The sequence below is a fragment of the Pan paniscus genome, chromosome 5 (genome assembly GCF_029289425.2).
Source record: "Pan paniscus chromosome 5, NHGRI_mPanPan1-v2.0_pri, whole genome shotgun sequence".
NCBI classification, from domain to species: Eukaryota; Metazoa; Chordata; class Mammalia; order Primates; family Hominidae; genus Pan; species Pan paniscus.
In genome coordinates this window covers 12,877,936-12,895,176 of record NC_073254.2, presented here as the reverse complement: position 1 = coordinate 12,895,176, position 17,241 = coordinate 12,877,936, and positions in this window count along the sequence as shown.

Genomic DNA, 17,241 nt, shown 5'->3' with positions numbered 1-17,241 from the left:
TACAGATGGCGGCGTAGATATTTCCATGGACATGCAGATTGCGGTGTAGATATTTCCATGTTTATACAGATAGCGGTGTAGATATTTCCATGTTTACACAGATGGTGGTGTAGATATTTCCGTGATTATACACATGGCGGAGTAGATACTTCCATCTTTATGGACATGGCAGTGTAGATAATTTCATGTTTATAGAGATGGCGGTGTAGATATTTCCATATTTAAAGAGATAGCGGTGTAGATATTTCCATCTTTCTACAGATGGCAGTGTAGATAATTCCATGTTTATACAGATGGCCGTGTAGATATTTCCATGTGTATACAGATAGAACTGAAGATATTTCCATGTTTATACAGATAGCAGCGTAGATATTTCCACTTATATAGAGATAGCGGTTTAGATATTTCATATTTATACAGATAGCGGTGTAGATATTTCCATGTTTATACAGATTGCGGTGTAGATATTTCCATGTTTATACAGATGCCTATGCAGATATCTCCAAATTTATACAGAGGGCTGTGTAGATATTTCTATGTGTATACAGATGGCAGTGTAGATATTTCCATGTTCCTACACATGACTGTGTAGGTATTTCCATGTTTATACAGATGGCTTTGTAGATATTTCCATGTCTATAGAGATAGCGCTGCAGATATTTCCATGTTTATAGAGATAGCGGTGTATATATTTCCATGTTTATACAGATCGTGGTGTAGATATTTCCATGTTTATACAGATACCGGTGTAGATATTTCCATGTTTATACAGACCGCCGTGTATATATTTCCATGTTTATAGAGATAGCAGTGTAGATATTTCCAAGTTTGTACAGATGGCGGTGTTGATGTTTCCATCTATACACAGATTGCCTTGTAGGTATTTCCATGTGTATACAGATGGCATTGTAGATATTTCCATGTTTATACAGATGGTGGTGCAGATATTTCCATGTTTACACAGATGACTGTATAGGTATTTCCATGTTTATACAGATGGCGTTGTAGATATTTCCGTGTTTATAGAGATAGCTGTGTAGATATTTCCATATTTATACAGATAATGGTGTAGAAATTTCCATGTTTATACAGATAGCGGTGTAAATATTTCCATGTTTATACAAGTCACGGTGCAGATATTTCCTTGTTCATACAAATAGCGGTGTAGTTATTTCCATGTTTATACAGATAGTGGTGTAGATATTTCCATGTATATACAAATGGCTGTGTAGATATTTCCATGTTTATACAGATGGCTTTGTAGATATTTCCATGTTTATATAGATGACATTGTAGGTATTTCCATGATTATACAGATGGCGGTGTAGATTTTACCTTGTTTATACAGATATCAGTGTAGATATTTCCATGTTTATACAGATCGTGGTGAAGATATTTCCATGTTTATACAGATCGCGGTGTAGATATTTCCATGTTTATACAGATCGCGATGTAGATATTTCCATGTTTATCCAGATAGCGGTGTAGATATTTCCATGTTTATAGAGATAGCGGTGTAGGTATTTCCATGGTTATAGACATAGCGGTGTAGATATTTCCATGTTTATATAGATGGCGTTGTAGATATTTCCATGTTTATACCGATAGCGGTGTTGGTATTTCCACGTTTATACAGATAGCGATGTAGATATTTCCATGTTTATACAGCTCGTGGTGCAGATATTTATATCTTTATACAGATGGCATTGTAGATATTTCCTTATTCACACAGATGGCGGTGTAGATGTCTCCATGTTTATACAGATGGCGGAGTAGATGTTTCCATGTTTATGGAGATGGCAGTGTAGATATTTTCATGTTTATAGAGATGGCGGTGTAGATATATCCATGTTTATAGAGATAGCAGTGTAGATATTTACATGTTTATACTGATGGCTGTGTAGATATTTCCATGTGTAGACAGATGGCATTGTAGATATTTCCATGTTTATACAGATGACTGCATAGGTATTTCCAGGTTTTTACAGATGGCAGTGCAGATATTTCCATGTTTATAGAGATAGCGGTGTAGATATTTCCATGTTTGTACAGATGGCTTTGTTGATATTTCCATCTATACCCTGATGGCCGTGTAGATATTTCCAAGTTTGTACAGATGGCGGCGTAGATAATTCCATGGACATGCAGATGGTGGTGTAGATATTTCCATGTTTATACAGATAGCGGTGTAGATACTTCCACGTTTACACAGATGGTGATGTAGTTATTTCCGTGTTTGTACAGATAGCGGTGTAGATATTTCCATGTTTATACAGATGGTGGTGTAGATATTTCCATGTTCATTCAGATGAGTTTGTAGATATTTCCAGGTTTTTACAGATGGCGGTGTAGATACTTCAATGTTTATAGAGATGGCCCAGTAGATATTTCCATGTTTATACAGAGCGCGGTGTAGATATTTCCATGTTTATACAGATAGCTTTGTAGATATTTCCACGTTTATACAGATGGCGGTGTAGATATTTCCATCTTTCTACAAATGGCAGTGTAGATATTTCCATGTTTATATAGATGGCAGTGTAGATATTTTCTTGTTTATGTAGATGGCGTTGTAGATAACTCCATGTTTAAAGAGATGGCGGTGTGTATATTTCCATGTTGATGGAGATAGCGGTGTAGATATTTCCATGTTTATAGAGATAGCGGTGTAGTTATTTAAATGTTTATAGAGACAGCGGTGTAGATATTTCCATGTTTCTACAGATGACTGTGTAGATATTTCCATGTTTGTACAAATGGCAGTGTAGATATTTCCATGTTTATAGAGATACCGGTGTAGATATTTACATGTTTATACAGATGGCTGTGTAGATATTTCCATGTGTATACAGATGGCATTGTAGATATTTCCATGTTTATACAGATGACTGTATAAGTATTTCCATGTTTTTACATATGGCAGTGCAGATATTTCCATGTTTATAGAGATAGCGGTGTAGATATTTCCATCTTTCTACAGATGGCAGTGTAGATAATTCCATGTTTATACAGATGGCCGTGTATATATTTCCATATTTATACAGATGTCAGTGTAGATATTTCCATGTGTATACAGATGGTATTGTAGGTATTTCCATGTTTATACAGATAATGGTGTAGATATTTCCATGTTTATTCAGATGACTGTGTAGATATTTCAATGTTTTTACAGATGGCAGTGTAGATTTGTCAATGTTCATAGAGATGGCGCTGTAGATATTTCCATGTTTATACAGATGACTTTGTAGGTATTTCCATGTTTATACAGATGGCGGTGAAGATATTTCCATGTTTATAGAGTTAGCTGTGTAGATATTTCCATGTTTATACAGAGAGCGGTGTAGATATTTCCATGTTTATTCAGATCACGGTGTAGATATTTCAATGTTTATACAGATAGCGGTGTAGATATTTCCATATTTTTACAGATATCGGTGTAGATATTTCCATGTTTACACAGATTGCGGTGTAGATATTTCCATCTTTCTACAGATGGCATTGTAGATATTTCCATGTTTATACAGATGACGGTGTAGATATTTCCATGTTTATATAGATGGTGGTGTAGATATTACCATGTTTATACAGATAGCGGTGTAGGTATTTCCATGTTTATACAGATCGCAGTGAAGTTATTTCCATGTTTATACAGATTGCGGTGTAGATATTTCCATGTTTATACAGATCGCGGTGTAGATATTTCCATGCTTGTATAGATAGCGGTGTAGATATTTCCATGTTTATACAGGTAGCGGTGTAGATATTTCCATGTTTATAGAGATAGCGGTGTAGGTATTTCCATGTTTATAGACATAGCGGTGTAGATATTTCCATGTTTATGTAGATGGCGTTGTAGATATTTCCATGTTTATACCGATAGCGGTGTTGGTATTTCCACGTTTATACTGAAAGCGATGTAGATATTTCCATGTTTATACAGCTCGCGGTGCAGATATTTATATCTTTATACAGATGGCATTGTAGATATTTCCTTATTCACACAGATGGCGTTGTAGATGTTTACATGTTTATACAGATGGCGGAGTAGTAAGTTCCATGTTTATGGAGATGGCAGTGTAGATATTTTCATGTTTATAGAGATGGCGGTGTAGATATTTCCATGTTTATAGAGATAGCAGTGTAGATATTTACATGTTTATACAGATGGCTGTGTAGATATTTCCATGTGTATACAGATGGCATTGTAGATATTTCCATGTTTATACAGATGACTGTATAGGTATTTCCATGTTTTTACAGATGGCAGTGCAGATATTTCCATGTTTTTAGAGATAGCGGTGTAGATATTTCCATGTTTGTACAGATGGCGGTGTTGTTATTTCCATCTATACACAGATGGCCGTGTAGATATTTCCATATTTATACAGATGGCGGCGTAGATATTTCCATGGACATGCAGATTGCGGTGTAGATATTTCCATGTTTATACAGATAGCGGTGTAGATATTTCCATGTTTACACAGATGGTGGTGTAGATATTTCCGTGATTATACACATGGCGGAGTAGATACTTCCATCTTTATGGACATGGCAGTGTAGATAATTTCATGTTTATAGAGATGGCGGTGTAGATATTTCCATATTTAAAGAGATAGCGGTGTAGATATTTCCATCTTTCTACAGATGGCAGTGTAGATAATTCCATGTTTATACAGATGGCCGTGTAGATATTTCCATGTGTATACAGATAGAACTGAAGATATTTCCATGTTTATACAGATAGCAGCGTAGATATTTCCACTTATATAGAGATAGCGGTTTAGATATTTCATATTTATACAGATAGCGGTGTAGATATTTCCATGTTTATACAGATTGCGGTGTAGATATTTCCATGTTTATACAGATGCCTATGCAGATATCTCCAAATTTATACAGAGGGCTGTGTAGATATTTCTATGTGTATACAGATGGCAGTGTAGATATTTCCATGTTCCTACACATGACTGTGTAGGTATTTCCATGTTTATACAGATGGCTTTGTAGATATTTCCATGTCTATAGAGATAGCGCTGCAGATATTTCCATGTTTATAGAGATAGCGGTGTATATATTTCCATGTTTATACAGATCGTGGTGTAGATATTTCCATGTTTATACAGATACCGGTGTAGATATTTCCATGTTTATACAGACCGCCGTGTATATATTTCCATGTTTATAGAGATAGCAGTGTAGATATTTCCAAGTTTGTACAGATGGCGGTGTTGATGTTTCCATCTATACACAGATTGCCTTGTAGGTATTTCCATGTGTATACAGATGGCATTGTAGATATTTCCATGTTTATACAGATGGTGGTGCAGATATTTCCATGTTTACACAGATGACTGTATAGGTATTTCCATGTTTATACAGATGGCGTTGTAGATATTTCCGTGTTTATAGAGATAGCTGTGTAGATATTTCCATATTTATACAGATAATGGTGTAGAAATTTCCATGTTTATACAGATAGCGGTGTAAATATTTCCATGTTTATACAAGTCACGGTGCAGATATTTCCTTGTTCATACAAATAGCGGTGTAGTTATTTCCATGTTTATACAGATAGTGGTGTAGATATTTCCATGTATATACAAATGGCTGTGTAGATATTTCCATGTTTATACAGATGGCTTTGTAGATATTTCCATGTTTATATAGATGACATTGTAGGTATTTCCATGATTATACAGATGGCGGTGTAGATTTTACCATGTTTATACAGATATCAGTGTAGATATTTCCATGTTTATACAGATCGTGGTGAAGATATTTCCATGTTTATACAGATCGCGGTGTAGATATTTCCATGTTTATACAGATCGCGATGTAGATATTTCCATGTTTATCCAGATAGCGGTGTAGATATTTCCATGTTTATAGAGATAGCGGTGTAGGTATTTCCATGGTTATAGACATAGCGGTGTAGATATTTCCATGTTTATATAGATGGCGTTGTAGATATTTCCATGTTTATACCGATAGCGGTGTTGGTATTTCCACGTTTATACAGATAGCGATGTAGATATTTCCATGTTTATACAGCTCGTGGTGCAGATATTTATATCTTTATACAGATGGCATTGTAGATATTTCCTTATTCACACAGATGGCGGTGTAGATGTCTCCATGTTTATACAGATGGCGGAGTAGATGTTTCCATGTTTATGGAGATGGCAGTGTAGATATTTTCATGTTTATAGAGATGGCGGTGTAGATATATCCATGTTTATAGAGATAGCAGTGTAGATATTTACATGTTTATACTGATGGCTGTGTAGATATTTCCATGTGTAGACAGATGGCATTGTAGATATTTCCATGTTTATACAGATGACTGCATACGTATTTCCAGGTTTTTACAGATGGCAGTGCAGATATTTCCATGTTTATAGAGATAGCGGTGTAGATATTTCCATGTTTGTACAGATGGCTCTGTTGATATTTCCATCTATACCCTGATGGCCGTGTAGATATTTCCAAGTTTGTACAGATGGCGGCGTAGATAATTCCATGGACATGCAGATGGTGGTGTAGATATTTCCATGTTTATACAGATAGCGGTGTAGATACTTCCACGTTTACACAGATGGTGATGTAGTTATTTCCGTGTTTGTACAGATAGCGGTGTAGATATTTCCATGTTTATACAGATGGTGGTGTAGATATTTCCATGTTCATTCAGATGAGTTTGTAGATATTTCCAGGTTTTTACAGATGGCGGTGTAGATATTTCAATGTTTATAGAGATGGCCCTGTAGATATTTCCATGTTTATACAGAGCGCGGTGTAGATATTTCCATGTTTATACAGATAGCTTTGTAGATATTTCCACGTTTATACAGATGGCGGTGTAGATATTTCCATCTTTCTACAAATGGCAGTGTAGATATTTCCATGTTTATATAGATGGCAGTGTCGATATTTTCTTGTTTATGTAGATGGCGTTGTAGATAAGTCCATGTTTAAAGAGATGGCGGTGTGTATATTTCCATGTTGATGGAGATAGCGGTGTAGATATTTCCATGTTTATAGAGATAGCGGTGTAGTTATTTAAATGTTTATAGAGACAGCGGTGTAGATATTTCCATGTTTCTACAGATGACTGTGTAGATATTTCCATGTTTGTACAAATGGCAGTGTAGATATTTCCATGTTTATAGAGATACCGGTTTAGATATTTACATGTTTATACAGATGGCTGTGTAGATATTTCCATGTGTATACAGATGGCATTGTAGATATTTCCATGTTTATACAGATGACTGTATAAGTATTTCCATGTTTTTACATATGGCAGTGCAGATATTTCCATGTTTATAGAGATAGCGGTGTAGATATTTCCATCTTTCTACAGATGGGAGTGTAGGTAATTCCATGTTTATACAGATGGCCGGGTAGATATTTCCATATTTATACAGATGTCAGTGTAGATATTTCCATGTGTATACAGATGGTATTGTAGGTATTTCCATGTTTATACAGATAATGGTGTAGATATTTCCATGTTTATTCAGATGACTGTGTAGATATTTCCATGTTTTTACAGATGGCAGTGTAGATTTGTCAATGTTTATAGAGATGGCGCTGTAGATATTTCCATGTTTATACAGATGACTTTGTAGGTATTTCCATGTTTATACAGATGGCGGTGAAGATATTTCCATGTTTATAGAGTTAGCTGTGTAGATATTTCCATGTTTATACAGATAGCGGTGTAGATATTTCCATGTTTATACAGATCGCGGTGTACATATTTCCATGTTTATTCAGATCACGGTGTAGATATTTCAATGTTTATACAGATAGCGGTGTAGATATTTCCATATTTTTACAGATATCGGTGTAGATATTTCTATGTTTACACAGATTGCGGTGTAGATATTTCCATCTTTCTACAGATGGCTTTGTAGATATTTCCATGTTTATACAGATGGCGGTGTAGATATTTCCATGTTTATATAGATGGTGGTGTAGATATTACCATGTTTATACAGATAGCGGTGTAGGTATTTCCATGTTTATACAGATCGCAGTGAAGTTATTTCCATGTTTATACAGATTGCGGTGTAGATATTTCCATGTTTATACAGATCGCGGTGTAGATATTTCCATGCTTGTATAGATAGCGGTGTAGATATTTCCATGTTTATACAGGTAGCGGTGTAGATATTTCCATGTTTATAGAGATAGCGGTGTAGGTATTTCCATGTTTATAGACATAGCGGTGTAAATATTTCCATGTTTATATAGATGGCGTTGTAGATATTTCCATGTTTATACCGATAGCGGTGTTGGTATTTCCACGTTTATACAGAAAGCGATGTAGATATTTCCATGTTTATACAGCTCGTGGTGCAGATATTTATATCTTTATACAGATGGCATTGTAGATATTTCCTTATTCACACAGATGGCATTGTAGATGTTTACATGTTTATACAGATGGCGGAGTATTAAGTTCCATGTTTATGGAGATGGCAGTGTAGATATTTTCATGTTTATAGAGATGGCGGTGTAGATATTTCCATGTTTATAGAGATAGCAGTGTAGATATTTACATGTTTATACAGATGGCTGTGTAGATATTTCCATGTGTATACAGATGGCATTGTAGATATTTCCATGTTTATACAGATGACTGTATAGGTATTTCCATGTTTTTACAGATGGCAGTGCAGATATTTCCATGTTTATAGAGATAGCGGTGTAGATATTTCCATGTTTGTACAGATGGCGGTGTTGTTATTTCCATCTATACACAGATGGCCGTGTAGATATTTCCATATTTATACAGATGGCGGCGTAGATATTTCCATGGACATGCAGATTGCGGTGTAGATATTTCCATGTTTATACAGATAGCGGTGTAGATATTTCCATGTTTACACAGATGGTGGTGTAGATATTTCCGTGATTATACACATGGCGGAGTAGATACTTCCATCTTTATGGACATGGCAGTGTAGATAATTTCATGTTTATAGAGATGGCGGTGTAGATATTTCCATATTTAAAGAGACAGCGGTGTAGATATTTCCATCTTTCTACAGATGGCAGTGTAGATAATTCCATGTTTATACAGATTGCCGTGTAGATATTTCCATGTGTATACAGATAGAATTGAAGATATTTCCATGTTTATACAGATAGCAGCGTAGATATTTCCACTTATATAGAGATAGCGGTTTAGATATTTCATATTTATACAGATAGCGGTGTAGATATTTCCATGTTTATACAGATAGCGGTGTAGATATTTCCATGTTTATACAGATGCCTATGCAGATATCTCCATATTTATACAGAGGGCTGTGTAGATATTTCTATGTGTATACAGATGGCAGTGTAGATATTTCCATGTTCCTACACATGACTGTGTAGGTATTTCCATGTTTATACAGATGGCTTTGTAGATATTTCCATGTCTATAGAGATAGCGCTGCAGATATTTCCATGTTTATAGAGATAGCGGTGTATATATTTCCATGTTTATACAGATCGTGGTGTAGATATTTCCATGTTTATACAGATACCGGTGTAGATATTTCCATGTTTATACAGACCGCCGTGTATATATTTCCATGTTTATAGAGATAGCAGTGTAGATATTTCCAAGTTTGTACAGATGGCGGTGTTGATGTTTCCATCTATACACAGATTGCCTTGTATGTATTTCCATGTGTATACAGATGGCATTGTAGATATTTCCATGTTTATACAGATGGTGGTGCAGATATTTCCATGTTTACACAGATGACTGTATAGGTATTTCCATGTTTATACAGATGGCATTGTAGATATTTCCGTGTTTATAGAGATAGCTGTGTAGATATTTCCATATTTATACAGATAATGGTGTAGAAATTTCCATGTTTATACAGATAGCAGTGTAAATATTTCCATGTTTATACAAGTCACGGTGCAGATATTTCCTTGTTCATACAAATAGCGGTGTAGTTATTTCCATGTTTATACAGATAGTGGTGTAGATATTTCCATGTATATACAGATGGCTGTGTAAATATTTCCATGTTTATACAGATGGCTTTGTAGATATTTCCATGTTTATATAGATGACATTGTAGGTATTTCCATGATTATACAGATGGCGGTGTAGATATTACCATGTTTATACAGATATCGGTGTAGATATTTCCATGTTTATACAGATCGTGGTGAAGATATTTCCATGTTTATACAGATCGCAGTGTAGATATTTCCATGTTTATACAGATCGCGATGTAGATATTTCCATGTTTATACAGATAGCGGTGTAGATATTTCCATGTTTATAGACATAGCGGTGTAGATATTTCCATGTTTATATAGATGGCGTTGTAGATATTTCCATGTTTATACCGATAGCGGTGTTGGTATTTCCACGTTTATACAGACAGCGATGTAGATATTTCCATGTTTATACAGCTCGTGGTGCAGATATTTATATCTTTATACAGATGGCATTGTAGATATTTCCTTATTCACACAGATGGCGGTGTAGATGTTTCCATGTTTATACAGATGGCGGAGTAGATGTTTCCGTGTTTATGGAGATGGCAGTGTAGATATTTTCATGTTTATAGAGATGGCGGTGTAGATATATCCATGTTTATAGAGATAGCAGTGTAGATATTTACATGTTTATACTGATGGCTGTGTAGATATTTCCATGTGTAGACAGATGGCATTGTAGATATTTCCATGTTTATACAGATGACTGCATAGGTATTTCCAGGTTTTTACAGATGGCAGTGCAGATATTTCCATGTTTATAGAGATAGCGGTGTAGATATTTCCATGTTTGTACAGGTGGCTTTGTTGATATTTCCATCTATACCCTGATGGCCGTGTAGATATTTCCAAGTTTGTACAGATGGCGGCGTAGATAATTCCATGGACATGCAGATGGTGGTGTAGATATTTCCATGTTTATACAGATAGCGGTGTAGATATTTCCACGTTTACACAGATGGTGATGTAGTTATTTCCGTGTTTATACAGATAGCGGTGTAGATATTTCCATGTTTGTACAGATGGCTTTGTTGATATTTCCATCTATACCCTGATGGCCGTGTAGATATTTCCATGTTTATACAGATAGCGGTGTAGATATTTCCATGTTTACACAGATGGTGGTGTAGATATTTCCGTGATTATACACATGGCGGAGTAGATACTTCCATCTTTATGGACATGGCAGTGTAGATAATTTCATGTTTATAGAGATGGCGGTGTAGATATTTCCATATTTAAAGAGATAGCGGTGTAGATATTTCCATCTTTCTACAGATGGCAGTGTAGATAATTCCATGTTTATACAGATGGCCGTGTAGATATTTCCATGTGTATACAGATTGAGGTGTAGATATTTCCATGTTTATACAGATGCCTATGCAGATATCTCCATATTTATACAGAGGGCTGTGTAGATATTTCTATGTGTATACAGATGGCAGTGTAGATATTTCCATGTTCCTACACATGACTGTGTAGGTATTTCCATGTTTATACAGATGGCTTTGTAGATATTTCCATGTCTATAGAGATAGCGCTGCAGATATTTCCATGTTTATAGAGATAGCGGTGTATATATTTCCATGTTTATACAGATCGTGGTGTAGATATTTCCATGTTTATACAGATACCGGTGTAGATATTTCCATGTTTATACAGACCGCCGTGTATATATTTCCATGTTTATAGAGATAGCAGTGTAGATATTTCCAAGTTTGTACAGATGGCGGTGTTGATGTTTCCATCTATACACAGATTGCCTTGTATGTATTTCCATGTGTATACAGATGGCATTGTAGATATTTCCATGTTTATACAGATGGTGGTGCAGATATTTCCATGTTTACACAGATGACTGTATAGGTATTTCCATGTTTATACAGATGGCGTTGTAGATATTTCCGTGTTTATAGAGATAGCTGTGTAGATATTTCCATATTTATACAGATAATGGTGTAGAAATTTCCATGTTTATACAGATAGCAGTGTAAATATTTCCATGTTTATACAAGTCACGGTGCAGATATTTCCTTGTTCATACAAATAGCGGTGTAGTTATTTCCATGTTTATACAGATAGTGGTGTAGATATTTCCATGTATATACAGATGGCTCTGTAAATATTTCCATGTTTATACAGATGGCTTTGTAGATATTTCCATGTTTATATAGATGACATTGTAGGTATTTCCATGATTATACAGATGGCGGTGTAGATATTACCATGTTTATACAGATATCGGTGTAGATATTTCCATGTTTATACAGATCGTGGTGAAGATATTTCCATGTTTATACAGATCGCGGTGTAGATATTTCCATGTTTATACAGATCGCGATGTAGATATTTCCATGTTTATACAGATAGCGGTGTAGATATTTCCATGTTTATAGACATAGCGGTGTAGATATTTCCATGTTTATATAGATGGCGTTGTAGATATTTCCATGTTTATACCGATAGCGGTGTTGGTATTTCCACGTTTATACAGATAGCGATGTTGATATTTCCATGTTTATACAGCTCGTGGTGCAGATATTTATATCTTTATACAGATGGCATTGTAGATATTTCCTTATTCACACAGATGGCGGTGTAGATGTTTCCATGTTTATACAGATGGCGGAGTAGATGTTTCCATGTTTATGGAGATGGCAGTGTAGATATTTTCATGTTTATAGAGATGGCGGTGTAGATATATCCATGTTTATAGAGATAGCAGTGTAGATATTTACATGTTTATACAGATGGCTGTGTAGATATTTCCATGTGTAGACAGATGGCATTGTAGATATTTCCATGTTTATACAGATGACTGCATAGGTATTTCCATGTTTTTACAGATGGCAGTGCAGATATTTCCATGTTTATAGAGATAGCGGTGTAGATATTTCCATGTTTGTACAGATGGCGTTGTTGATATTTCCATCTATACCCTGATGGCCGTGTAGATATTTCCATGTTTATACAGATGGCGGCGTAGATAATTTCATGGACATGCAGATGGTGGTGTAGATTTTTCCATGTTTATACAGATAGCGGTGTAGATATTTCCATGTTTACACAGATGGTGATGTAGTTATTTCCGTGTTTATACAGATAGCGGTGTAGATATTTCCATGTTTATACAGATGGTGGTGTAGATATTTCCATGTTCATTCAGATGAGTTTGTAGATATTTCCAGGTTTTTACAGATGGCGGTGTAGATATTTCAATGTTTATAGAGATGGCCCAGTAGATATTTCCATGTTTATACAGAGCGCGGTGTAGATATTTCCATGTTTATACAGATAGCTTTGTAGATATTTCCACGTTTATACAGATGGCGGTGTAGATATTTCCATCTTTCTACAAATGGCAGTGTAGATATTTCCATGTTTATATAGATGGCAGTGTAGATATTTTCTTGTTTATGTAGATGGCGTTGTAGATAACTCCATGTTTAAAGAGATGGCGGTGTGTATATTTCCATGTTGATGGAGATAGCGGTGTAGATATTTCCATGTTTATAGAGATAGCGGTGTAGTTATTTAAATGTTTATAGAGACAGCGGTGTAGATATTTCCATGTTTCTACAGATGACTGTGTAGATATTTCCATGTTTGTACAAATGGCAGTGTAGATATTTCCATGTTTATAGAGATACCGGTGTAGATATTTACATGTTTATACAGATGGCTGTGTAGATATTTCCATGTGTATACAGATGGCATTGTAGATATTTCCATGTTTATACAGATGACTGTATAAGTATTTCCATGTTTTTACATATGGCAGTGCAGATATTTCCATGTTTATAGAGATAGCGGTGTAGATATTTCCATCTTTCTACAGATGGCAGTGTAGGTAATTCCATGTTTATACAGATGGCCGTGTAGATATTTCCATATTTATACAGATGTCAGTGTAGATATTTCCATGTGTATACAGATGGTATTGTAGGTATTTCCATGTTTATACAGATAATGGTGTAGATATTTCCATGTTTATTCAGATGACTGTGTAGATATTTCCATGTTTTTACAGATGGCAGTGTAGATTTGTCAATGTTTATAGAGATGGCGCTGTAGATATTTCCATGTTTATACAGATGACTTTGTAGGTATTTCCATGTTTATACAGATGGCGGTGAAGATATTTCCATGTTTATAGAGTTAGCTGTGTAGATATTTCCATGTTTATACAGATAGCGGTGTAGATATTTCCATGTTTATACAGATCGCGGTGTACATATTTCCATGTTTATTCAGATAACGGTGTAGATATTTCAATGTTTATACAGATAGTGGTGTAGATATTTCCATATTTTTACAGATATCGGTGTAGATATTTCCATGTTTACACAGATTGCGGTGTAGATATTTCCATCTTTCTACAGATGGCATTGTAGATATTTCCATGTTTATACAGATGGCGGTGTAGATATTTCCATGTTTATATAGATGGTGGTGTAGATTTTACCATGTTTATACAGATAGCGGTGTAGGTATTTCCATGTTTATACAGATCGCAGTGAAGTTATTTCCATGTTTATACAGATTGCGGTGTAGATATTTCCATGTTTATACAGATCGCGGTGTAGATATTTCCATGCTTGTACAGATAGCGGTGTAGATATTTCCATGTTTATACAGGTAGCGGTGTAGATATTTCCATGTTTATAGAGATAGCGGTGTAGGTATTTCCATGTTTATAGACATTGCGGTGTAGATATTTCCATGTTTATATAGATGGCGTTGTAGATATTTCCATGTTTATACCGATAGCGGTGTTGGTATTTCCACGTTTATACAGAAAGCGATGTAGATATTTCCATGTTTATACAGCTCGCGGTGCAGGTATTTATATCTTTATACAGATGGCATTGTAGATATTTCCTTATTCACACAGATGGCGTTGTAGATGTTTACATGTTTATACAGATGGCGGAGTAGTAAGTTCCATGTTTATGGAGATGGCAGTGTAGATATTTTCATGTTTATACAGATGGCGGTGTAGATATTTCCATGTTTATAGAGATAGCAGTGTAGATATTTACATGTTTATACAGATGGCTGTGTAGATATTTCCATGTGTATACAGATGGCATTGTAGATATTTCCATGTTTATACAGATGACTGTATAGGTATTTCCATGTTTTTACAGATGGCAGTGCAGATATTTCCATGTTTATAGAGATAGCGGTGTAGATATTTCCATGTTTGTACAGATGGCGGTGTTGTTATTTCCATCTATACACAGATGGCCGTGTAGATATTTCCATATTTATACAGATGGCGGCGTAGATATTTCCATGGACATGCAGATTGCGGTGTAGATATTTCCATGTTTATACAGATAGCGGTGTAGATATTTCCATGTTTACACAGATGGTGGTGTAGATATTTCCGTGATTATACACATGGCGGAGTAGATACTTCCATCTTTATGGACATGGCAGTGTAGATAATTTCATGTTTATAGAGATGGCGGTGTAGATATTTCCATATTTAAAGAGATAGCGGTGTAGATATTTCCATCTTTCTACAGATGGCAGTGTAGATAATTCCATGTTTATACAGATGGCCGTGTAGATATTTCCATGTGTATACAGATAGAATTGAAGGTATTTCCATGTTTATACAGATAGCAGCGTAGATATTTCCACTTATATAGAGATAGCGGTTTAGATATTTCATATTTATACAGATAGCGGTGTAGATATTTCCAGGTTTATACAGATTGCGGTGTAGATATTTCCATGTTTATACAGATGCCTATGCAGATATCTCCATATTTATACAGAGGGCTGTGTAGATATTTCTATGTGTATACAGATGGCAGTGTAGATATTTCCATGTTCCTACACATGACTGTGTAGGTATTTCCATGTTTATACAGATGGCTTTGTAGATATTTCCATGTCTATAGAGATAGCGCTGCAGATATTTCCATGTTTATAGAGATAGCGGTGTATATATTTCCATGTTTATACAGATCGTGGTGTAGATATTTCCATGTTTATACAGATACCGGTGTAGATATTTCCATGTTTATACAGACCGCCGTGTATATATTTCCATGTTTATAGAGATAGCAGTGTAGATATTTCCAAGTTTGTACAGATGGCGGTGTTGATGTTTCCATCTATACACAGATTGCCTTGTAGGTATTTCCATGTGTATACAGATGGCATTGTAGATATTTCCATGTTTATACAGATGGTGGTGCAGATATTTCCATGTTTACACAGATGACTGTATAGGTATTTCCATGTTTATACAGATGGCGTTGTAGATATTTCCGTGTTTATAGAGATAGCTGTGTAGATATTTCCATATTTATACAGATAATGGTGTAGAAATTTCCATGTTTATACAGATAGCAGTGTAAATATTTCCATGTTTATACAAGTCACGGTGCAGATATTTCCTTGTTCATACAAATAGCGGTGTAGTTATTTCCATGTTTATACAGATAGTGGTGTAGGTATTTCCATGTATATACAGATGGCTGTGTAGATATTTCCATGTTTATACAGATGGCTTTGTAGATATTTCCATGTTTATATAGATGACATTGTAGGTATTTCCATGATTATACAGATGGCGGTGTAGATATTACCATGTTTATACAGATATCGGTGTAGATATTTCCATGTTTATACAGATCGTGGTGAAGATATTTCCATGTTTATACAGATCGCGGTGTGGATATTTCCATGTTTATCCAGATAGCGGTGTAGATATTTCCATGTTTATAGACATAGCGGTGTAGGTATTTCCATGGTTATATAGATGGCGTTGTAGATATTTCCATGTTTATACCGATAGCGGTGTTGGTATTTCCACGTTTATACAGATAGCGATGTTGATATTTCCATGTTTATACAGCTCGTGGTGCAGATATTTATATCTTTATACAGATGGCATTGTAGATATTTCCTTATTCACACAGATGGCGGTGTAGATGTTTCCATGTTTATACAGATGGCGGAGTAGATGTTTCCATGTTTATGGAGATGGCAGTGTAGATATTTTCATGTTTATAGAGATGGCGGTGTAGATATATCCATGTTTATAGAGATAGCAGTGTAGATATTTACATGTTTATACAGATGGCTGTGTAGATATTTCCATGTGTAGACAGATGGCATTGTAGATATTTCCATGTTTATACAGATGACTGCATAGGTATTTCCATGTTTTTACAGATGGCAGTGCAGATATTTCCATGT